This window comes from Buceros rhinoceros, unplaced genomic scaffold (assembly GCF_000710305.1).
Source record: "Buceros rhinoceros silvestris isolate BGI_N320 unplaced genomic scaffold, ASM71030v1 scaffold24906, whole genome shotgun sequence".
NCBI classification, from domain to species: domain Eukaryota; kingdom Metazoa; phylum Chordata; class Aves; order Bucerotiformes; family Bucerotidae; genus Buceros; species Buceros rhinoceros.
This window is the reverse complement of record NW_010417279.1, coordinates 8265-8750: the sequence shown is the minus strand read 5'-3', so window position 1 is coordinate 8750 and position 486 is coordinate 8265.

Sequence of the window (486 nt, the reverse complement as noted above, 5' to 3'; positions counted from 1 at the left end):
CTCGTAGGGGATGGCAGTGCAGAGGGAAGGTGCCACGCTGCAGGGGATCTCCACTTCAGAGCGGCCCCTTTTCCACAGAAAGTAGTTTGAGGAAAAGAAAACCCGACTGTGAGCCTGCAGCAGAGTTTCATTTCACAGGAAGCTCCAGAACTGGTCTGTGGCTTGGTGTCGCTCAGGGCCAGGACAGGGCAGGAGAAGGGGAGCTGTGAAAGCGGCTGCGGCGGGTTTCAGGGTGATGCATCGCTCTTCCTCAAGGCAGAGCGGTCGTCCGCTTTCATCAGCAGGTGATAGTACCTCTGGGCATTGCTAGCAGAGCCACAAATAGCACAAGGGGCACAAGGGAGCGGCGGCTGGGAGAGGCTGGGGCGGCTTCAGCTGCTGCTTGACACAAGCATTAATAATCGCAGCGGCAGAGCCGAGCGCTGCGCTTACGTCTGCCGAGCTGCAGCCGCGGGGACGTCGGGGGCGGGGCCGCCGGGGGGGGGG